The sequence below is a fragment of the Ceratotherium simum genome, chromosome 2, assembly GCF_057802395.1.
Source record: "Ceratotherium simum simum isolate JZ-2026a chromosome 2, ASM5780239v1, whole genome shotgun sequence".
Taxonomy (NCBI): Eukaryota; Metazoa; Chordata; class Mammalia; order Perissodactyla; family Rhinocerotidae; genus Ceratotherium; species Ceratotherium simum.
In genome coordinates, this window is record NC_141901.1 from 19,336,797 (window position 1) to 19,361,194 (window position 24,398).

The window sequence follows — 24,398 nt, forward strand, 5'->3', positions numbered from 1 at the left end:
CCACAAAAAACTGAACAGATAAAGTGATGGATGGCGATCTTTCCGGACCCCCAACCATCCCGGCCGCGCCCAGCAGGCGCAGCCTCCGCCCTTTAGCCGCGAGAGGCCGGGAAGGGCGGGGCGGGGGCTCTGGGCGCGAAGTCTCGGATAGAGGCGCGCCAGTCTCTCCCCCCAGTGCAGCTTCTGCTGAGTCGCCGATGCTTCATTCATCTTGCAGGCGCCGCGGCTCCAGGACAGGGTAGAGGAGGTTTGGTGGCGCGGCCTGGGCCACTGGACTGAGCCCGCCCGTCCAGGGAGGGGAGGGGCCGTGCGGCGCGCCCAGGATGCCCTGCCTTCCCTCCGTCTGCTTCCAGCAGGCGCAGCCCCGCGGCTGGGCCCAAGGGCTGGCCCGGGTCTCCCGCAGAGCTGGGCCCTCCTGGCCTCGCAGCTGCCCTGCTGCTCCCATGCCACCGCCCAGGTGACAGGCCCAGATCGCAGTTTTCCCGCCGGGGTCCCCCCTCCCGCTGGCCCGCCGGCACAACGTGCGCGCGCGCACACACACAAACACACACACACCCGTCCTCGCCCTCCTTCCCTCCCTGCAGCCCCGGCAGCCTCGCTCGCCCGCTCGCCCGGTCCCTTCCACCCTGGTTCTCTGCGCCCTCCCGGCCTCCGCAGGCCCCTCCCCGGGGGAGGAGAGCGGGACGCGCGCGGGAGCCCTGCGCGGGGAGGGCCCGGCGGTGGGGGAGTGTCTGGCTGCCCCCGCCCCTCGAGTGAGTGACTGGGCGAGGAGGTCCCCTCCCTCCCCTTCTCCCTCCCTCCCTCCCTCCCGGTCCCCTCCCTCGCTCGCTCCCCGCCAGCTCCCGCTCGCTCCCTGCCCACTCCCGGGGGGACGTTCCGCGCCGCGGCCGCCGCGGCCGCCGCTTCTTTCACACTTTAGTTGGGAGCCGCGCGCCGCGCTCAGTTTCTGGAGAGCTGGCCGCGCGCCGCCGCCTCCCGCACGCACCCACGCCGGCCGGGCTCCGGGGTTTTCGGCTTTTACCTCAAGCAGCTGGGAGGAGAGGGAGACCCGGACACACTGTGGGGAGGTGGAGGAAGAGGAGGAGAAGGGAGGAAGAAAAAAGGCAAGGAAGAAAAGGGCGGGGGGCGGGAGGCTTGCCACCTTCAGCCCCCCCGCGAGCGCCCAAGGTAAGCGTGAGCCATCGCCAGCCCTGGGGCGGGGGGAGTTGGCGGCGCAGCTCGCCCCGGCTCGGTTCCCCCGGCTTGCCCGGCTGGGCTGGGAGGGAGGCCTGCGGGGTGTCTGCCGCGCGGAAGGGATGGGAGCCGCGGTCGTGGCGCTGCCGGGGCTGCTGCTGGTGCGGGGCCGGTGGGGCTGCAAGGGACGGAAGCTGGGGTGGGGGGAGCTCCAGGGGGCGTCTGCTTGCTGGGGCGGAGGGGCTGGGATGCTGTTGTGGCTGCTGACGACTTTCGTCACATTGAGGCCTGGGTGGCTGGTGTTAGACACCCCTCCCTTCCCACCCGCACCCCCGCCGCCCTCAGCCTTCCTGCTCCTCTCTAGCTTTGCCTTTAGCTGCCGTACTTTGCAAGCCAGAGCTTGAAAGAAAAAACAAAATTCAGAATCCTTTGCTAAGTCTCCAAGTCCCTTCTCCTGCTCCGATTGATTGATGTGTTTGTGTGGGTGCCGTGATCCCCGGGATTTCTGAAGTTTTGACCTCTGTGGGGTGGCTTGTCTCGGTGCATCTGTTTGCCCACCTCGATGTGTTTATTATTAGTGCCCCTGCGAGGCAGCCAGAGGGTGCTTGGTTATTGTACAAGGCAAAGATTTCACTCCCCTCTGCAGGCAGTTCGCGAAGTGCGGCCGCCGCGGCTGCCTTTGGTTTGCTTCTTAGCGTCCTTCCCCCATCATCCACCCTCCTCCTCTCTCTACGGAGAGATTTTTTTTCTTTCACTTAAACTGTTTGTGTGAGAGAAGTCCCCGGGCTTAAGGGCTCTCATTCATTCCTCTTCTAAAGCTCTGAATTGGCTCAGGCACGTTGGTAAAATTTGGGGTGGCTTTCTTTGCTCCAAGAGTTGCATGGTCAAAGATAAAAATATATACACATAAACACGCATTAATCCTGAGAGATGACAAGCACAGTTTGAAATAGAAGTGTTTTGCTTCCAGTAGGAAGTTAATGACCTATGTATGAGGTATCCTCCATCGCATGTGGGTTAGGAAAATTGTTTTAAAATAGATAGTGCTTATGTTGTGTGTGGCTGGAAGACGGCCATAAGTTCAGCTATTGGAGCAACTCTGAAAGTGATACACCCTGGTGACCCAAACCTCAGTAAAGACACACATGCTCTGACTCAGAGGTTGGGAGGGGGGTGACACACCATGGATTCCATGTAGTACTTTTTTTTTTTTTAAGGAAACAGTATGGACTGTTTGAGGAAGTGACAGGTTCATTACACAGATGTTATGAACACTTCCCTACTCCGGGGGATGGGATCACCTTCTGCCTAATGAAAGAAACGTTTTGGTTTGGTAGAACTGGGATGTACCAGGATAGGAAAAATAGTAGGTAGAGTGGGCCTGGGCTGCTTTAGCTCTCTTGGGGGGAGAAGTCCAAGATGCTCAATTTGGGTTTTTTTCTCCTTTTTCATCCTTCTGAAGCTGGATTGTAGGATCAATAGAACATGTTCTTTGTTGACTGTTTGGAAATGCAGTTGAACAGACATGGAAATTAATTTAGACTTGATCACCCTATTTGTGTTTTGCTCCTTATAAAGTAGGAAGTGCCAGTGATAGGACAACGGAGTGTTTTTATCTGCATTAAACCAGTGCTGAAACTAGCACTTTACCCATCAGAAATGCAGCATTGAAATGTAACCTCCCCGAGTGTTTCCTGCTGTGCAGACTGGGTTCAGAGAACAGCTCTGGAGGGCTACTAGGAAGAGCAACAAAGACGAGTGAACTCAGCAGTAGGATGACTACATGCCCGAGGAGAAGGCGGTGCTTCTGTTGTCAAGCTTATCTCCATTTGGGCATATTTGCCGAGAAAAAGGGACTTGATTGGTAGGGAGGTCTTATATCCGATGTTAAAAGTTCATCCCAGAAGGACCTTGAGCTCTCGACTTCTCTCTTCAACACTGACTCAGTTTCACTGGTTGAGAGAACTGATAATTTTGTTTTCTTGTGAAAGTAAAGTAATTTATCCTTTACTCTCTTGCCCCCCATCTCACTTTATCATCTAACATGGATTTCTGGGAATTAATAGGCCACTGTCTGAAGTGGTTTGAGCTTCTTGAAGAATCACAGGGTATAAATCAAGAGCTTGTTTGTTAATTGGAACTGTTTGCTGTGACTGATTCAGAAACCTACCAAGGAGGAAGGTTGTTTGCTCCATTATGAGTATCATTTCCAGGCTGATGGTGCCTCAGCACTGTGTCGGATTTTTGACCAGGCAGTCCTTGAGTGTTGCATCCTGGCTTGCTCCAGGCTCTTGGTGGCCTCCTTATACTGGATATTTTCTGTCAGAGAATGAGACACTCCAGGTTGGGAGAGGGAGTGTCATGGCACCTCCTGTTAGGGCAGGAGACTCATTCACAGAGGGTCCTAAGTGTGATAAGTATCACCAGCCTCACATGAACATATAAGTACAACTTGGAGCCATACGGGGCACAAACAAGTGCATTTTTGGCCATTTTGTGGTTCGTCTTAGAACTTAAGAAGTCCCATAGCATGGGAGAAGTAAAAGTTGTGATTGATTAGGTTCTCGTTAAAATGTGAAAAGCAGCGTGCTACAGACCAGTATAAAATACTGCTTAGGACACTGAGAAGACAGGAGTAGGGCCTGTATGCAGGGAGGATTGCAACACTGAAACTGTATTTTAAAAATTGGTGACAGTTGTGACTTTTAGAGATCATATTTCAAGAGCTTATGTGAAGTGGCATGTAAATTATATATATACATATTTTTAAAGTAGGTAATTATTTAGCTTGACTCTCTCAGTTCTGAAGTTTAATTTTACAAGTTATAGTTGCAACAAGAAACAACTTGACATGCTGTGGTTATGCAATTATGACAGGAGTGGTTGGATATAAACTGGGCTAGGATGAACATGGAAATGAACCCAAAACAGTGTCTGCAGTCACCAGGTATTAAGAAGTTCCTTTCCTTTTTTTTATTAAATGTGTTCCTGGAAAATGATTTCCTAGGCTGTAGGCTAGTCACATCATGTAAAGATTGCTTTCTCTGTACTCTTGAGGAAGGAGATGCGGCTTCCCCAATCTGAAATGGAAACTGAGATTAATTGACCAAGCTACTGGAAGGCAGGCTCTTTGGTTCATCTCCATAACCCCCACAGCAGCCACACGCTACCTTGCACTTGGAAGTCACTCAATGAGGGATTGAATTGAATGGAATTAACCTAATTAGTTAAATCCGTAACGTGTCAAAAAACTCCTTGGAAATACATTAGATGTGGACTTCCATTTTAATAAATCAGTAGGATAATTTATTAAGAGCTCCATATTATGCTCCATATAATCCTCAGGTAGGATTGTGTGTGTGTGTGTGTGTGTGTGTGTGTGTGTGTGTGAGGAAGATCAGCCCTGAGCTAACATCCATGCCAATCCTCCTCTTTTTGCTGAGGAAGACTGGCCCTGGGCTAACATGTGTGCCCATCTTCCTCCACTTTATATGGGACGCCGCCACAGCATGGCCTGACAAGCGGTGCGTTGGTGCGCGCCCAGGATCCGAACCTGGGCCGCCAGCAGCAGAGCGTGCGCACTTAACCACTACGCCACGGGGCCGGCCCTCAGGTAGGATTTTTAAGTGTTGAAAAATATTTGACAGGAATGTAAACATGCCTGTAATGTCCTCTCAAATTACTGAAATTTCTAGTTAGGGCGTCTTGATTTGGACTATGTATAATGTTCACGTTTGACAAACATTTCTTCACTCATGATTGTTGACTATGGTCTTTATCTTTTTTGTCGAAGGGGTTCAATGAATAACAATGCCTCATATTTATAGGGTGCTTTCTGGTTTTCAAAGGCCTTTCACGTTCCCTGTCTTACTTGACGTTGTGCTGAGGCCATAGCACTCAGGGTTTTCCATGCAGGCATCTCTCCCAGGATGTGCCTGGATCAAGCAGTGGGGCAGAGGACCTGGGCAAGCTCAGGTAGCCCACCTCTTGGTTTACTGGATTTCCCCAACGGAGGCAGTAATTCAGTATTCACTGCTGCTCCTCTAAAACGACTTAAAACAAGCCAAGTGGAGACCTGTCTGGGGCAGGGAGCTCACCCAGGCTGCCAGCGTCCTGTGGCTCTGCCCCTACATCTGTTCTCTCTCTTTGGGCTGCCTTTGACCTTACTCCTTTGCCAAATGTCCATTTCACCTCCTATCCTTTCTGAAGCTTTTCCATCCCACCGATTTTCGTCCAAAGACCCTCCTGTTTCTTATCCCACCATCTTACCATTGCTTGCAAGACTTAGGTTTTATGTGTCAGAATGATCTTTTCCAGTTGTTTAACCGTATCTGCAGGCCCACTTTCCCTCTGCCTCCTCCCACATCTCTGCTCTAGTGTAGACTTCCTGCTTCCCGCCAGCTTCTCCCTTCTGCCCTCAGGGGCCCTCTTCCTTGTCCTACTTTGCCCCCACCCTCCCTTGTTACTCCCGCCCACCTCTCCCTCCAGCCTTCAGGTCCTCAGCCTGTACCTGCCTCTGCCTGTTTCACGGGCTCGCACCATCGCAGCACACGTGTGTGTGGCGTGCATGAGTTGAAGTCTCCATGCTTTGTACCTTGTAGAAAATGGAATTGGAGCACTCCCAAGTTCAGGGATCTTTCTGCCTTTGTTTTCACTTTTGATTCCACTCCATTTTTGACTTTTTAAGGCTCTCAAGCTGTTTAATAATAGCTGAAGTACTTTGCTTCTTCACTTCACTTAGCTATTACATCCTATGTTGGATAATAGATAAAGGAAATATCTCAATGATTATTGTTATTTTTAAAGATTTGGACAACAAATCTTGGAAAGCGTTTCAGAGATTTTCATAAGAGCACCATTGAAAGGCTTTCCTGTGTACCAAAATCTACTTACTAATCAGAGAACTAGAATGGTTTATTTAATTTCATCCTCATTACCTTATTTTTTTTTCCTCCTTTGGTTAAATAAATGTTGGTTAAATAAATAGTACTGTAGCTTGAACCAAATTTTTTCTCACTTGTTGTGGTTTTACTGCTCTCCATGAAAATTTTATAAGCTCCTGGGACACGTTTATGCCAAGCAAATATTCTTTAGCTAAGGCCGGACATTGTTGGTTTCCCCTATAATTTATCCTCTATGTTGACCCTATCAGTAGGGTCAGTGGGAGAAAAAGTATTAAATTAAGGACTACCATTGGAAAAACATATACTGTCCACTCATTACATACAAACTTGGATTGGTCTTTTAATAAAACTGTGCTTCAAAAGTAGATCCAACAGTAGTTATGCAATATCCAGAGTGCTTTGGGGCTTTTGGAAGAAGGTGTTTTAAAGCAGAGCGGGGAGAATGGTTTGAAATTAAGAATTCTCTTTCTTTGCTGGATCTATGTTTTATTTGAGTGTGGTCAATATTGCAGTAGTTTCAGTTCGTTGTTAAACCGTATGTTAGCACATATTCCACCTCACTTGGTGACTTGTGGTTTTCCCCGCCCAAGCTAGATAGGGAAAGGGGAATGAGAAGTAGTAGTCTTTGCAGGAGTGTGGGGACATTTTTCATACCCATCATCACAGATACAGGTGGTATAGCGGAGACACGTTCAACAACCCAAGAGATGCAGTGTGTATAGCAGCTGCTCCTGAAAGCTTCTCCCTGACCCCCAGAGTTGCCAAGGAGGTCTACACATGGTTGTTCTCAGTGCACTGGGGCCCCTGTATTAACACTATGATTTCTTTCACAAGAAGATTGAAAGGCCAGGTGTAGAGTAAGGAGTGCTGCAGGCTGTCAGGCTGTGGTTTGCAGAGAATTTTTCAAAGACACAGATAATTAATATATGCCAAGGGGTGACTTCAGCAGTTCTACGGAAAGTTCTGCCAAAAGCAATTTTCCTAAGATAATTTTGTAACAGTTCTTACAGTTAAAAGATTATAAAGGAATAAGCAACATAGATCTCATTATATGTCTCAGGCAGGTACTATTACTATTTTGATGAAGGAGGTGAGAATCCAGGAACCTTTCTGAGTTACTTAATATTTGGTGAAAATTCAGATGTTCTGATTTATGTGCCAGGAATCCATGACAGTCTAGGCACAGCCCTCAAAACAAATCTTCTGCTTACCCTTGGTGACCTCTCCACCACCCACCCCCACCCTGCTTGGAGATCTCCTCCCTTTTGCTGCTCCTCTTAAGGTCCAAGCCCTTTCTCAAGTCTCAGTTCAAATCCCACCTCCTCTGGGGAGCCCCTTTTCTGACCATTAGAGTGGTTTCTCTCTTGCTTTCCATGAACTCCTGTAACAATTATTTGATGTTTACTTATTTTATTTCATTATCAGTTTTGATTTTCAGTTGTGTATTTTTTTGTCACCCTACCAAATTAAAAGCTCTTCTATCATGCCGCTGGGCCTTAAGAGTATATTCTGGTAAGTAAGGAGCTGTTGATTGATTGACAGCTGGTCATTGGTCTGAGGCTTGGAATTTTTCTCTGTAAAGACCTTGTTCCCATTTAAAACTCTTTAACCAGATGAAAAAGTATAGTCTGGAATAAGAAAAGATAATGGGAAATTTTTTAATTCCTTTGTGGGCCAAGGTTAAGGCATCTAATCTTTCTTACTCAGATGATTTATTAAACAAACATTTACTCTTGTTGATGACACTTTGTGTCATTTCTGTGCCTGGCACTGGAGAGATGCTGGAGATACAGATAAAAAGGCCTGGCCCTGCCTTTGTGGAATTCTCAGACAAGCCTAGGAATTGACATGCAAATACATGATATGTGGTGAATAGACAAAGGTGCTTTGGGAGTTGAGGGAAGAAAGCAGCCAACTGTGTCTAGAGGAAGGCTGACAGGAGACCCTGGTTTCTCTGGGACAGTCCTGGTCTATGCCCGTTATTTGACATAGTTATTAACAGCATCCTCTTTGCCCTCAAAAGTCTCCCAGTTTGGACAATAAATTATATGATTCCTCAACATAGAGAAGTCACAGAAGGCTTCACAGAGGAGGAGGTATTTGGGATGACCCTCAAAAGCTATACAAGAGACCTCCAGAGTCTTGTTTACATTTCCAAAAATATTGGGGGACTGACATTGGTTGGTAACTTTATTTTTCTCATTTTACTGTGGACTCGTAGACTAGTCCACAGACTAGCGTTGAGGATAAAGGGGTTTGGGGGCGGAACGGAAGATGAAGTACGGAATTTCAGGCAGAGGATACACAATGTGGAGACGTGGATGTGGGTCATTGTGGCTGGAGTTTCCACGTATGATGGAGCACAGTGAGAGATGAGACTGATGAGCTACGCAAGGCTTCTTAGTAAAGAGTTTGGACTTATTGCCCACAACATAAACAGTGAGAGGCATTGAAAGATTGTAATCAGGAGAGACATAATTTGCACGATAGATGGTTCTTTCATGAGTGTGAGTAAGAAACTGGAGGGGGACAGAGACTGGAGTCAGAGCAAGTGAACTCTGGTACTAACTCAGTAAGAGATGATGGGAACTGATGCCTGAAAATGGAGAAAAGGGACAGATAGGGGAGGTATTTAGGAAGCAAAATTGGCAGGAGTCAGTGAGAAATTGGGAATGAAGAGTGATGAAGGGAGTAAAGGATAATTGCAAAATTTCTGGGTGGATCATACTGTCTTTCTCTGAGATGGGGAATCCGGGCATTAGGAGGAAAGATAACTCAGTTTGGAGTATGTTGAGTTTTAGGTGCTTATATTCTTTTAGATGGAGATAGATTGAAATTGTGGTCTAGAATTCAGAAGAGAGATTTGGGACAGAATTATGGGTTTGATCTCAGTTCAGTCATCATTTTCTTAGGGAATCATTCCCTAATCACTATGATGAGGTTAGAGCTCTCTATTCTGTCTTCTTACTGCACCATGCACCTTGCCTGCATGCACTTACCACTTTTATAATTGCACATTTATCTTTATAATTCTTCAAATACTGAAACACCCTCCCCACCCCCCATCAGGGCAAGACTACATCTTTAATCCTCTTGTATCCCCAGAACACCTACCACACAATTGGGGCCCAGCACATATTTGTTGAATGAATGAACAAATGAATAAATGAATGAGTGAAGGAGAGTTTTTGTAAATGTGGTGGTTGAAGCTATGTGGTTTGGCATGAGGTTGCCCAGGGAAAGTAAGCAGAAGAAGAAAACCGAACAGTGAGTAAGGAGGAACACCGACCTTTAAGGGCTGCGGATGGAAAAGGATAGTGAAGGAGACTGAAAAGTGCAGCCTTTCATAGAGGCAGGAGAACCAGGCAAGCATGGTGTCAGGGAGAGAACAGAATTGGCATGTGGTCAGAATTGTGCATGAAGAAGTAAAATAGTATTGAAGAGGTTTTCTCAGAATTTGTAATTCTATTATTGAATAGAAGTGGAAATATTTACGTTATAGGAGATATCAAGATATGGGTATTTAGCATTGTAATATTATATTAGCTTGTACTGCATACAAAGTTTGATGTTTTATCGCTTTGTTACTTTTATATGTTGGGATTCTGAGGTTTGCCTTACATAATTTATGCCAGTACCCAATGTAGTAAAAATTTGAGGCTACGTTTTGGGAGCATGACAAAATAGCACAATGTTTAATCATTGTGAATTTGTGAGTGTGCATATTGATTGATGAGGGGGTTAAAATACTTGAGTATTTACATTCACCAGATGAGGAGCCGTCAACATTAAGGACACATAAGTTGTAACATTGTAATAAAGGATTGCTGATTCCAGAAGCCAGGCTGAGTAGCAATGTCATTAAAGATTTGTAGTGTAAATAGAAACTGGTATTGCAGAGTATGATTGTTACTTTTTCTCAGTCTCCACTGAGAGACTCAGGGAGGAGGTGGGGGCGGCATCATAATGTGTTGGAAGGAACATGGGCTTTGGATTCAGAAGATTCTGTCCCAGTGCCACTACCTCCTAACTCTAGCTTGGTGATCTTGAATAACAATGATAGTAATTGACAATAGTGTAATAAAAGCTGACATGTATTAGGTGCTTACTCTGTGCCCGGGTACTGTGCTAAACTAAATACATTACGTGCGTTATCTTTAATGCTTACAACACTATGAAAAACCTACTGTTATCTCTGCTTTATGGATAAGGAAGAACTAAGGCTCAGCGTCTTTAGGACCAAGGTCTTGTAGCCAATAAGTGGTGGTGCTGAGACTGAAATCCAGGCTCTCCAACTCTAAGGTCAGGCTTTTAATGATCAACTCTGGCCAATTCTGTTTTCTCCATACCCCCCTGCTGTTCCTGCCACACACACACACATTCCCTTCCCTTCACCAACTGGCTCTTTTTGAAGCAAATCACAGACATTATGTCATCTTGTCTGTACATACTAGATTATATTTCTAAATGATAAGAACATTTTTTTCTTTTAACATAACCACAATATCATTATCATGCCTAAAAAATGTTAACGATAATTCCATAATATCAAATATACAGTCAGAAACCAAATTTTCATGATTGGCCCATAAGTTTTTTTAATGATTAATTTGTTACCTTCAGGATTCAGACAATTTTCACACCTGAGATATGCATCTGTCTTTATTTATAGGCTTCCTTTCTCTATTTTTCCCTATCATTTTTCTTCCCTAGCCGTTTATTTGTTGAAGAAGCAGGGATTTGTCCTATAAGATTCCCTGCAATCTGTAGTTTGTTGATTGCTTCTTCTTTCTTGGTGTTCTTCGCTAAATTCTTCTGTTTCCTGCATTTCCTGTAAACTGGTAGTGTGGTCTAGGCTGGAGGCTCGATCAGATAGTTAGGCAAGAGTACATCAGAGAAAGTGTTAACGTACTTCCCATTACATCACATCAGGAGGCCTACATGCCTTCTTGTTGTTTCTTTTGTGAGATTAAGACTGACCAGTGAATTTAGGTGTTGTCACCTTGATCTTTCCATCACCAAGTTTCCTCAGGCCCTTAAAAACCATTGATGGTCATTGCCTAGATCTGTTCGTTCAGTAAGGGTTGTAAAATGATGGTATTCTGTCATCCTTTCTGCACTTGTTAGCTGGGGTTTTTCTATCAAGAAGAAATTAACTACATCAATTATTTGGTTACCTCAGGGTACAGTTCATATAGGAAAATTAATGCTCGGTTTTATTCCTTCTATTTTAAATAATGTGCAGAATAATGAGTTGATTTTCTAGCATCTTCCAAAAAAGACCAATGAGGTTCTTTTTTTTAAGTATTATTATGAACTCATGGATGTGTTTCAATCCCTTGCAGTTATTTCTTTTGAAGCTCAAATTATCTTTGGCCTGCCAGAGACTCTTTAAATTGAATCCTTTAGACATGACTGTAGTGGTCTTTGATGACATCTTTACTTTCTGGTATAACAAGATATTTCGGACTTATTTAGTACTTTTCCTGCCCCAGATCTTTTTAGTGGTAATTGGTATTTAGAGACCACAGTCCGGTGTTAGGGCTTCTCATTGCCTCTGGGCTGGTTATTGTTTTCAGGTGTGTTCAAGTGGACAGAGTTAGGAAAATATGTATGTATGTATATCTAGCTACTGAGATATGGATATATGCATATGTATGTGTATAGGTATGTTTTCGTGTACGTATGTATTTATGACATATATGTATGTATATATTTACATATATGCATATACGCATATTGTTTCTGTTTAACGTAAGCAAACATATCTTCATTTCTTCCCTCTTAGAAGAAAGGTAGCATACTATAGTTCTGCACCTTGCTTTTTGCACTTAGTGTATTTCAGAGATCATTCTGGAGCCATATATAAAGATTTCTCCTTGTGTTTTACAACTGCAGAGACTCCATTGTGTATACCAAACTTGATTCATTTGGATATATGGTTATTTCCAATCTTTCACTCTTACATTGTAGTGGGAATGATTCGTTTTCATTGATGGGGGTTTATTTGCAAATCAAACATAAAGCCTAACTGAAATTTTATTTTTCCTTAACTAAATGGACAGCTGAATGAACAGTGCTGCAGGGAGCAGCCTTGTGAATATTTATGTTCGTATTCTTGCCAGTTTATATTGGAGATAGATTCCTAGAAGTGGGATTGCTGGATCAAAGGATAAATACATTTTCAGTTTGGCTAGATATTACCGCAGCCCTTTTTGTGGGTGCTATACAATTTTATATGCCCACCAGCAGAGTATGAGAGTGCCTTTCATCCCCCAGTCTCACCAGTAGATAGGTTGTAAAAAACCTTTGGGTCTTTGCCATCTAAATGGTGAGAAATGATACTCTAGTGTAATTTTAATTTGCATCTCTTTTATTATGAGCTAGCTTGAGTTCCTTTTCATATGTTTAGGGGCTGTTTGCATTTCTTTTTCTGTGAATTGTCTCTTCATATTTTTTGCCCATTGTTATAGGGCGAAGTCTTTTCAGTTGTCTTTTTTCCCTTTATTTTATGAAGTTTCTTATATATTAGGAATATTATATATTAGAGATATTATTCCTAATTTTTGACAGTTTTTTCCCCAGTTTATCATTTGTCTTTTTTCTTTGATTACAGTTTTTTTAATGTAAATTTTTTTCTTTGATATAGTCTGTTACAATCAGTCTTTTTCTTAATTGCCTCTGGGTTTTGAATCATGATATGGAAAAACTTTTCTTCTAGATTGTAGAGCAGCCCTGTCTGATAGAAACATAATATGAACCACATATGTAAATTTTAGTAGCCACATTTAAAAAGTAAAAAGAAACAGGTGAAGTTAATTTAATAATATATTTTATTTAATCCAATATATCAAAAATATTATCATTTCAGTAAGTAATCAATATTTTAAAATTATTAATGACATATTTTACATAGTTTTATGCTAAATTTTCGAGAACTGATGTGTAAAGTTTTATACTGTAGCACATCTCAATTTAGTCACTAAATTTTCATTGTAAATACTTGATCTGTATTTAGACTTAATAAAATTTACAGTTGAAAAAGTAAATTCACATAATCAAGTTGTTCCAAATGTACATAAAAGTTTTCCAATAACTGAGTTGTGTCCATTTTTAAATTTCAATTTAAATTAATTAGAATAAATTAAAATTGCAAATTCAGTTCCTCAGTGACACGAGCCACATTCCAAGTGCTTGTAGTTTTCACCTGTGGATAATGACTACTATTTTGGACAGCACAGTTATAGAGAGAGTCACCCATATTTTCTTTCTTTTAGTACTTGTGTGGTTTTATCATTAGCATTTAAACCTGTAACCCATTTGGAATTTATTTTGGTGTATGGTATGGGGAATGGATCCAGTTTTTTTCTTTTTTCCGCATGGCTATCTGGATATCACAAACCACTTATTAAAAAGTCCATCTTTTCTCCGCTGATTTGAGATGTGCCCCTATGATATACTTAATTCCCATAAGTAATTAATTGGCTGTATTTCTGCATTTTTTATTCTATTCTATTGGTCTGTTCCTTCATGTTCCAGTACCCTACTGTTTTAATCATAGAGGAGGTATGTTTTAACATTAAAATCTTGGTTAAAACCATTTCATACCTACCAGATTGGTAAATGTCTGTCAACATCAAACGTTAGGCTAGGATGTGGAGCAGAGGGAATATGCATATGATGCTGGTGACAGTATAAATTGGTATAATGATTTTGGAAGGAAGTTTGGAATACCTTGTAAAATGGTCTCCTGATTCACTTAGCCTTCAGGATAGCAGAGCAAGGTAGCAGAGCAGATCACAAGCCTGCAGTGGGAGCAGTTGTGTCTAATAACTTCAGGTTGCCATTCTAATATTATCATTTTCTATATAAGTTGGGTTATGAGAAAGGTTGGGAAGCACTGCCTTACAGAAACTCCTACACATGTGTAAGAATGTTCATAGCAATGCTATTCCTAATAGCCAAACACTTTATTCAACAGTATATTGAATAACGAAATTGTGGTCTATTTACAATAAACAGTAGTGAGAGTAACCTACAACTGTGTATATCAACAGGGATGAATCTTACAAGCATAATGTTGAGTGGAAAGCATAACAGAAGAGTAATACTGTGTGATTCCTTTTATGTAAAATTCAAAAAATGCTAAACTAAAGCAATACATTGTTTAAGGATTGATTCATATGTGGGAAGACTATAAACATATAAGGAATATGAACATAAAATGCAGGGGGATAGTGGTTACTTCTGCGGGTGATTAGGAAGGGTCTACACAGGGGACTTCAAAGGTACTTGTAATGTTCTGTAGGTAGGTACATAGACATTTCTTTTGCTTTTATATATTAACTTGCACATGTGCTGTGTGATTATTTCATAACAAAAGAGAAGCAAAACAACAGCAACAAAACCCAGACTTAGGAATAGGCAACCCAAAACTCAAGGAATTAAATTTATGCTTGAGAAAAACTTCTGTTAGATGTGAAACACTTGACTCTCTTCATTTCTTATTTAGTGACAATGACTTTTTAGTTTGTTGCATGAATGGTTAAGACAGAGATTTGCTTTTAGTGTCTGGGTCAGGCAGCAAGAAATATGTTTTTGTGTGGTGTACACACACGGGTGACTGTTACATCACCAGGTACAATTACTGGGAGAATCATGGGATCCTTGGACATTTAAGTAATTTTTTTGTACCATTTATGCAAAATATCCTCATGGCCAATTTTAAACTTTTTTTCAGAGAGAGAAGATTTTTGAAGGGACAACATCATAAATAGCAAACATTTATCAAACATATGCTGTATGCCAGATGCAGCATGTACATTAACTCATTTAATCTAGATAGTCATATGAAGAATTAGATGATGATCTCCATGTTACTGATGAACTGATGCTCAGAGAGGTTAAGCCACACAGGAAATACAGGATGTCAAAAAGTCAACACAGGAAATACATGATGAGATTTTCATGAAGGTTTGTCTGGCCCTGAATGCCATGTTCCCAACTTCTATTCCAGAGTATCTTTTTAAGAACTTCAGGGGCCACCCAGTGGCGCAAGTGGTTAAGTGCACGCGCTCTGCTGCGGCAGCCCAGGGTTCCCCGGTTCGGATCCCGGGCGTGCACCGACGCACCGCTTGTCAAGCCATGCTGTGGTGGCGTCCCATATAAAAAAGTAGAGGAAGATGGGCACGGATGTTAGCCCAGGGCCGATCTTCCTCAGCAAAAAAGAGGATGGGCATCGGATGTTAGCTCACAACTAGGGCTGGTCTTCCTCACAAAAAAAAAAAAAAAAAAGAAGTTCAGGTGCTAATCTATCCCTTTGCTCAATGGAGGCCCAACCTAGAAAGTTAGTATTTCTATCCTAAAAATCCAGAGAAGGAAATCTTTGAATGTCTTGTGGTAGTTCTTCACAATGTCTACGTGAATTTTTAACTTCAGTTTTAGGTTTGCTTCTCTTTAGCAGCATTAAGCAGTTGCTCTCTACCCCTCTGTGCGATATGGCCTTTCATAGACTTGGCAACCTTAAAGAATTTGATTGACTGGGCAATGGAAGACCTGCCAGGGTTTCTGTTTGTTTTCTGATTTGAAGCCTTCCCTAGTTTTCCATCTTCAAGATTAGCCTGAACCCCCAAACCTCTCTTGACTGTGCCTGTGCAAAACCTTTGCAGCCCATTTTCCCTTCTGGCATTAAGATTATATGTTCTCTATGTCTCCAAATTTTTAAAAAAATTTTAAAACCTTTTTTTCCCCTTGGTTCTTCAAGAATTACCTTATGTATCCCAAATTGTGATATCAGCAAATGAAACCTATTCCCTGGTCTTTTATCTGAGCTATTTGGCATGTTATTATCAGACCCAGCACTAATAATTATGATGATGCTTTGAAGTGACATCATGTTTATCTTCAAAATTCCCCCATTCCTACTTCCCCTTCTTTCCACTGGTGTTTTCAGGAGAGAACACAGCCTGTGAAGGCGATAGGGTGGGAAGGAGCATTCAAATGAGCGTTTGGTTGCTAGGGGATCTGGCTTACTCAGGAATTGCGACTTCCTGAAGTTATGTAGAAATTATGGCAGAGGTGCTTGGAACCTGTGTCCAGTAGTAATTCCTCTTTAGACTAGTGCATCTTCGGCCTCGGAGCTGACTGACGCCCTAAAGCTGCTCAACCTCTCTCTGGGGGCCATTGCACTTGCTCTTTCAAGGGAGCGTATGTGCAAAAAAATTTTTCTAATCGAAACAAGAAGGTTAGTGTAAAAGTGAAGATGGTGACTCCCTATCTCATCTCCTGGTCGGTAGACATAGGTGTGCCTTTCCAAGCCCTAGGAGGATACTTTTTATAATACGGAAGCCATCTTTATATCTTCCTTGTATTTTCATTATATTTGAATCTCTACCAAGTTTGCTTTAGGTTCAAGTGTCAAGAAAAATACTTTCCCCTCATATAATCTCAAATGAGAGTTTTACGATGCTTTGTGTAAAGATAAAATCCCTTGTAAGGGTTTTGATTTTTCACTTTTTTTGGTATCATAATATCTAAGTTAAACGTGAACCAAATAGAATCAAATAAACTCCTGTGATTAGCAAGGAAATAAAATGAGTATATCCAGAAATGAAATGTGTCTGAGATTCATGTTGGTTTTCTACTACTTGGTTAGATCCTGTAATAATGGTTTTTTGGGGCTCCTCTTTGGACCTTGGATGTTGTCAGTCACAAAGGTGGAATGGGGGGGTAATGTCCTTGGAAGAGAGGGAAAAGAAACACTAATATCTGTGATCAAGTGTTGTTCTTTGGGAAATAACATTTATATTAGAACTTGTGGCAGGTTATTTGTTAAATGGCCTAGAGGATCAGAATTATGAGGGAGATTCAGCCCAGTTAGTGCTGCTTGTCTCCTCCACACAGCCTGAAGATAACCTTGTAATTTACAGAAGTGCATTCAGACGGTATTTTCCTGATTGTTCCTTTAAAGGATTCAGGAAGGACTTGAGCCTCACTCTGTCACGTTGTGCCTTAATGGGCCGGCTGCATTTGTGTGAATGAGTAAGGAAACTGGTAGAGGCCGTGGTCTAAATTTGGATGCGTTCGTGAGATTAAGTGGGTTTTGTCCTCCTTTCCACCCTGCCCCCCACCCTCATTTCTCTTTGAAATTGAGTCTTTGATCTGAAACTAAGTGTGGCTATAACATTTTACATGTCTAAAATGAGTGGGAAACAATTAAATAGGTACCTAAATGGTATTTCCCATAATTGAATGAATACAACTGCATTTGGTAACATTTAATATGAAAAACTCTGAAAATCTCTCAGGTAAGATTTTCTTCCTAAGCTAAACAAAACCTTCCCCTTGGATCACATTCTGTTGTCTGCCACCTCCAGTTAGTAGCATATATGCATCTATTAAACAAATGCGTGCACGGTAGTTCAGAAATCCACAAACACCATTTTCCCTCCGAAGTAAATAAAATACATTGTCTTGGGTTATTTTGATAGCTCTAATAAATCTCTTACCTGCTTGCCTTTGAAGCATAATGCTACTTTTTTTTTAAGGGGAAGAGGAGGGACTGGGGTATTTAAGGAAATGTACCAAGTCTCCGGCAAATCACTCATGGCTATTGGGATGTCAAATGAGCATTTTATTTGACATGACTATTTATCTTTTTTATCAAGTGTAAAGAAGTCTAAAATAAGAAGTTATATTTCTTCGTTTCATTGAGAGTCACGATAAGGTCCTGATGAAGTCATGATGAAGAGGACTCAGGGGTCTGGTTTTTGCACTGCGTGGGCATATGGATTCCAGAGTAGATGTGCTAATGGATATCAGGTGAGAAAGGGAGCCATAACCTTCCACTATCAGAGTTTAGAAACCATCAGGTGGGCCACAGGGAGTCTAAGTTCTCATTTTCACTTTTTACTAACCTGGGTCTAACCTTGTTACCTGAGACGATCAACACAAGAAAAAGCTGTAGGAGAATTAATAACTCGATGATAATAATACTGAGATTGGGCAGATAAGAATAAGAAAAGTGTCCTGAATAGAAATTGTAGCAAGTCAGTAGTTCCTTGCTGAGTAGGTAGATGACTCAATGCATTGGTAATACATTAAAATTGCTCTATTAAAACTACAAAGTGTGTGTTAATATTGTAACATTGCAGTGGGGAGTGGTTTATGTTTGTTGGTGGTAGTTTATTTGCAAATCAAACATAAAAGCCTGAACTGAAACATTACTTTTTATTAACTAGACAGATAGCTGAATGAATAGAGAAAGAAGGTAAAAAGTGAATTTATTCTGCAGCAGCAGAATGGAGAGTATGGAGAGTTTGTGCTTGTTCACAAACCCTACCTGTGAAGTGACTTCTGTGTCTCAACAGTGGGCCCCTTCTATCAGTGAGAAAACACTGCTCTAATGGACTTTTTATTGCTTTGATTCTTTTTTCATTCATCATTCATTATTTGGAATCCAGATCAACAAAGGGTTATTATTTGGGTCATTTGCTAGGGCCTGGAGCTTTGCTAAATGGAGCTATAAATTAAAATGTTTATCATCGAGGAGGAATTTTTATCTGTGTTGGTTGTTGGTGAGGAATGAGGAATCCCTGATAAGCGCTTAGAAATAGGCATAATCACTGAGCCACTAAGTAGTAGATAGAATGTGAAGGCATGTCCCCCTGAAGGCTTTACCACCCTCTGGGGATGGTCTGACCTTCGAAAAAGCTGTTTAAGCCTGGTCAGTTTTCACCACCTTTTCTTGCATCCCAATCTGATGAAGTCTCATGCATAAGAAAAATGGTAAATTAGGGTCCTTTTATTTAATTCTGACAATGCTCCATCAGAAAATTCAGGAACAAAGTCTGTGCCTTAATCACACGGCCATTCTCACAGTGACCTAGTGGGTTTGGATGTCAGCATTCTTTCTATACCAAGACTACCAAGAGTAATTTCAGCTGAGCAGGTGAAATATGGGTAGTTTCCAACGTTTCCATTTCCTATTCAGCACTTTTTTTTTCATTCTTACTCGATTGTCAAAGAAAGTTTCCTTTGGCGTGTTTTGTAGTGTTGAGACGGCCTCAGGCCAGCAGTTGGCTAAACTACTTGCTGTAGTGTCTTTTTGGTCCAGGTGAGTTACAGCTGCGGGGCCAGAAATCTGCTATATTGGTACTTTTCAGTGAGTAGGCTCTTGTGTTGGAATTGATTCTGATCTTTAGCCTTTGTAGAAAAAAATCACCTCACATTGTTGGGGAGGAAGTAAATGAAATGAGGTAGTAATGGAATGCATTAGGGGTGTGGAATATGGGCTTGAGGTGGGGGATGGGAAGACTGCAGGAAATGACCTGCAGGTGGATTTTTAACACAGCCTCATTTTCAAGTATTGTACTGAAATAAACAGATTCGTAATGGATCTTGGTGAATTAACACAGAAAGAATAAGAGGAAAGTAACATAACTCTGTTAGTCATGAATTAATAACTCTTTACAGACCACCAGTTAATAACTCTTTGCAGAGTGAGGACTTTGGTCCACATGGCCCACGCGGTCTTTGTAGCTTACTGTCTACCTACCACATTGCCTGGTTCACTGCAGGCCTCGACAAATACGTGCTGAATTGAATTAAATGTTACAGTGACTCCAGGGGCTCGGGGTATTCATTGTTTCATTTCCCTTCTCTGTGGGTTACTGAGTAATGTCTTGCTGTTCTGAGCTATACTCTCAGTTGGCTTTGCTCTTATTTATGGGTTTTCTCAAGCTACACTGCAGAGTAGCTACCAACAGGAGAGAATCAAAACATTTATATAAATTTGTATAATGGCAGGGAAAGACATAGAGAGGAATAGGGATAAAGTATGAAAAATTGGCAAACTTATGAGAAATAAAAGTGATAGACTATGGAGAAGAAAGCGTAGGGACACTAGGGAATTTATTTTTTCAATATAATAGAAATAAAGTGTCCATTCTTAAATTTTAAAATAATATCTAATATGCTGCAGGATTCTTCTTTTTAAAGAATTTATTGTTCTGGTCAGCAAAAGAAAAAAAGAACTATAATAGATAAAAGGTCAGTGAATAGTTTATCTAGGAAATATGGCTTTGGAAGCAATGTTGTGGTAATGATACCTTTCTGGAAAGACGTTTTTAGGAAGTTGGATTTGTCTTAGGAGGAAGAGGTACACCGAGATCAAGGATGTTTTTCAGGTGGATATCTTGGATTTCATACCTTCATCATAACTTTTGAACATGTTGAATGATTTTGACCAAACTTGGAATAGCACAAGAAATATCTTAGATGCAACCTGGGGTTTGGTGTGCAATATTGAAACAACAATGAAAGCCAGTTCATATTCAATTGGACATATTTCCGTAAATCGCAACGAATTACAACGAATTTTATGTGGAGGAAGGTGGCTAATGGTATATGACAGTCTTGAATGATAACGTGTCGTCATTGCTCAGATTTTCTTCTAATGTATATTTTGGATTAATTTTATCTGACATAATGAAAGGTTAATGTGCCAAAAATATTTTTCCCCCTAAATCTCTGCATCAACTAGAGTTATTTCTCTCAGGCAATTCTAAAATCCTCCAGAGATAATATAAACAAAATATTTCCAATTTGGAGAAAATGCCCAATTGATTCTCTGTATTTTATGGCCAATATATTTTTGTTTCAATATATATGGAAGCTTAAACAAGAATATATGTGGCTTATGGGAAAGTTTATGATCAAATGCAAAAATCATTGAGGTCACATCTAGTTTTCAGGTTTGGTCATTAAGCAGGCTTAGAAAACCTGCTGGCTTCTTTTCTGTAGGCTCTGGAGGGCTCTTCTGCAAATGGGCTAGGGGACATTACTCTCTTATTCATGATTGCAAAATAATTAAGAATATTTATCTCTTTTTGCAGTAAAGTATGGCTACTGGGCAGCTTCCCATGCTACTTTCAGATTAGAGTGTGGAGAGTTCAATGCTATCTTTTTCTTAAAGAATAACTGAAAGTTATTGGTTATGTGAATTTCTTTTAAAATGCCTCATCCTGAGTTCATTATGAGAGGTTACCAGGTTCTGTATGTTATTTCTGTCTTGAGCTAAAATTTGTCTTCAACCCGCTAAGCTTGCCTCACTGCTACAGACCTGGATGCGAGATTTAAAACTTAATTTGATGCTCTCCCAGTGCTGATCATATAGTTGGGACACCTAAAGTTATGCAGAGATGATTGAGTATTTAGAAACTCTTTGGTATGGCTGTTCATCAGTGAATAAAATTTCAGAGAGACCTGGGATGTAGAGGCTTTACCATCCACTCTGTCTTCCTTTATTGTAGAAGTCTAGGTGGCTTTTTCATGAGATGGATTCCATGGCAAAGATGGTATCGTTGAGTGCTTTTTGTATTTCTGTGTTTTTAGTTTAGTTATTTTACTTCCCTAACCCCCATTTTTCAATATTCCTGTTGGCTAAAACAAGGATTATCTTAGGAAACAATGAAGCTAGGTTTAATTACCACTCAGAAGAAGACAGTACTACCCCACTTTTAAGGCACGAGGATGTCACCGTGGGGATTGTCAGCAGTGGGTTTTCTTGTGTAAGGAATGTGTGCTTAAAGATATAAATTACAGACTTGGGGTAACGCTTGGGAGCATCCTCACAGGTGGGGAACATGTAGGGGAAATCTCATACAGGATAAATGATGCTTAGGTACTTATTTGTTGATTTCTTAAAGAAACACATTAATAAAGACAAAGAAACCAAGGGGCCGGCCCTGTGGCTTAGCGGTTAAGTGTGCGCGCTCCGCTACTGGTGGCCCGGGTTCGGATCCGGGGCAGGCACCGACGCACCGCTTGTTGGGCCATGCTGAGGCCGTGTCCCACATACAGCAACTAGAAGGATGTGCAGCTATGACATACAACTATCTACTGGGGCTTTGGGGAAAAAAGGAGGAGGATTGGCAATAGATATTAGCTCAGGGCCAGTCTTCCTCAGCAAAAAGAGGAGGATTGGCATGGATGTTAGCTCAGGGCTGATCTTCCTCAGAAAAATAAATAAATAAATAAATAAATAAATAAAGACAAAGAAACCAGAACAAAAATGGCATATGGATCAAACAGATGAAACCAGACGAGTGTTAAAATCCAGAAATGCCTTCTGTAAGGCTCTGCCTAATTCTATTAAAGGTAGCCTGCAAATCTAGCCCCGAGTTTTCCTATAGTCAAATGAAAGGGAGAAACATTATCAGTTACCAGATTGAGTTATAAGATAAAAATATATGATTGCTTTGCACAAGTACAACTGTTGCTGCTGTTCCTCCAGAGAGAAATCCCTCCTTGTGAAGGGACACTAACTTTGCTTGGGAAAATCCAGATTTCTTCCTGAGCCTTTTCTAGAACTAATTCTGTTGGGAACTGCAGTCAGGGAGCAATGTAAGACATTGTGTCTTACACATCTAGAGGGATTAACGCTCGGGGTACAGTCATCCTAAAACCCCGAGAGCAAGTGGAAGAAATCTAATCTCTGCCGCTCCTCCTGTCATGTCTTTGGTGGGCTCGTGTTCCTGGGGTGATCCTGCAGTGTCCCCCATGAGTAGTTTCTTACATTCTTCAAGCGAAGGAGTGACTGGGGCTTCAAGCCTGTTGTGATGTATATGTATGTACATGTATGACAGACAAAATGTATGTGGGAGAAATTCTTAACATACTAATATTTGTCATCAAACTCCAGAGGGGAAGCTCATCTTCACATCTTGAGGAAATTATGCAGTTTATTTATAGTCAGTTGTCTAATTTGTTGGAACTAAATCTCACAGTATTCATGATGACCAAAGTAAGGGAGTGAGTGGCTGCTTTGGACCAGGATAGATGTCCTGTATTAACATCTTAATGATGCAAAAGTTGATTTTCTTTTTAGGTTCATAAAAGTGTTTGAAATCTGTGGAATATTTCTTTCTTGTGTTGACCAGCTACAGAGCTTGGAAGTAAATCTCTTGAAGTAGCTATGGTCGGACTGAGTTACTAGAGGGGAGTACCTGAGGGTGTGTCTGCTTTGCCCTTACTTCTAGAGCTTTGTGAGGAAGTACCTCTGCCCTTGAAAATATGGCCCCTGTGTGTGAGTGTATGTGTGGTGGGGGCATCTTCAAGTCTCTTTTTCCATGTATATTTTGCCCGGGAAATCAAAAGGAAAAGGAAGGGAGGAGGAGTCTCAGAGTCAGAGAGGAGGGTGAAGGGAAGGTCATACTGCCTCCTATTTGCATATTTCCCTGAAAAAAAGTTCCCTTGGGGAAAAAATTGCAGTTACTTCCTCCTTCCTCCCAGGTAAATCCGTTGGCCATTGTGTACTTGCTTGTGTGATTATTGATAATAAGCTTATACTTATGTACTCATTGGCAATAGAATATGTGACTTGAGAACTGCAGAGTCTAGTTGCATCTCTTCCCACTCCCCTACAGCCGAACAGTGGACCTAGAAGTTAATAGTTGCTCAATAAATGCATATTGAATTAATTTGATTTTAGACCCTGGGAAAACCACTCTTGGGCTTCTTCTGGAAGAGAAGGCAAACGTTACTCAGTGGAATCCTCATAGAGCACTGGTCATCCTCTGGGAATTACTGTGGCTGTGGACACTAACACTTCACCCATGTGAACCTGAACAACTGGAGGAGCCCTTCAGATGGAAAAATTGATCCTTGGAAGGCAAAATCAGAAAGCCTAACCAAACCATGGATTTGTCAGTAAATGTTCCAGTTCCGTGGTCTTTTTTTTTTGTTTTTTTTGTGAGAAAGATTAGCCCTGAGCTAACATCTGTCACCAATCCTCCTCTTTTTGCTGAGGAAGACTGGCCCTGGGCTAACATCCGTGCCCATCTTCCTCTACTTTGTATGGGACGCCGCCACAGCATGGCCTGACAAGTGGTGCGTCAGTGCACGCCTGGGATCCAAACCCCGGGCCGCCGCAGCAGAATGCCAGCACTTAACTGCTACGCCACCAGGCTGGCACCTCCATGGTCTGTTTTTATTCTCTTACATATAGCTTTATTTAGCGTCCTATATTGACTTGCTTTTTGTTGATATTGTTCCTTCATTAAAATCTGAGAAAACCGTATGATGCCTCTGATATTTTCTCTTCTGTTGTATTTCATTTTTTAAAGACTTCAAAATCTGCTAAATTGATTTTCACTGCTGTTATCTCCAATGTCTAGAATAGTGCCATGTCTGGGTGGGGGTTAGAAAGAACAACAGAAATGTATGTCTTATCATTTTGAAAATTAAAGTTCTAAGAAGACAGGAGCGCAAAATCCCACATACAACCATCCAGCAACCAGCGCGTTGTTTAATAAGTATTGA

The 24,398-nt window shown here is 41.8% G+C and overlaps 1 protein-coding gene across 2 annotated transcripts in view; it reads left to right on the top strand.

Moving 5' to 3' along the window:
* The first annotated feature begins 837 nt into the window (after positions 1-837).
* Positions 838-24,398, top strand: part of C2H1orf21 (chromosome 2 C1orf21 homolog) — a 217,355-nt gene continuing 193,794 nt past the window's right edge. The window contains exon 1 of one of the 2 annotated variants that reach the window (XM_087438832.1): positions 838-1,167. The gene's annotated coding sequence lies outside the window, so the exon portion shown is untranslated. The remainder of the gene's footprint in view (positions 1,168-24,398) is intronic. The other variant, XM_014783352.2, reaches the window with a different exon arrangement.